Below are 741 nucleotides of genomic sequence, written 5' to 3' on the forward strand. Positions count from 1 at the left end.
CAGGCGTACGATGTTGAACCAGTTTCTGTGTTCACTGTTCCCGGTGTTGTTCAGCATCAGCCTTCTTTAAGGCAACCTTCAGTTTGGGATCAGGAGGATTACTCCACTCTTCCTCCTCCTCCCCTGGCTGCTCCACCGGCGGTGCAACTCTCGGTGGAGGTACAACAACCTCTTCCACCTGTGAGTCAGTCTGCTCAGCTGCTGCACCGAGCTCTACCCGTGCACCCTGATCCTGCACCTCAGACATCTCTGCTTGCGGGAACTTTACCTTGTTCTGCACAGCCTCGATCTCTTCACGCTCCACTCTTACCACAGGAACAGGAACTTGCTGCACCTCCTCCTTCCACCTCTGTTGTTGTTCCTGCTCGTTCTGACTCTGCGGTTCAGCATTCGTATCCGATCCCGTCGCCTCATTCTGGGGTTGAGATTTCGGATGATGAGGAAGCACACCTTGATCCCTCTTCGGACGTGGACGAATCCAAACCCTCTCCACAGTCTCTTGATTTTCGCAAGGTCTTGGCTCTTCTCAGGGAGGTTTATCCAGACCATTTTGTCTCAGCTATACCCCGCTCTCCACCATCTGAGTTTTCGCTGGGAGTGCAACAAGCTCAGTCTTCCTATACCAAGCTTGTCCTAGCTAGATCCTCCAAGAGGGCTTTTAGGATCTTAGGGGAATGGCTGCAGTCTAAGCAACTTCTTGGCAAGACTTCCTTCATGTTCCCTCCAACGAAGCTCACTTCG

The sequence above is a fragment of the Palaemon carinicauda genome, chromosome 3 (genome assembly GCF_036898095.1).
Source record: "Palaemon carinicauda isolate YSFRI2023 chromosome 3, ASM3689809v2, whole genome shotgun sequence".
NCBI classification, from domain to species: Eukaryota; Metazoa; Arthropoda; class Malacostraca; order Decapoda; family Palaemonidae; genus Palaemon; species Palaemon carinicauda.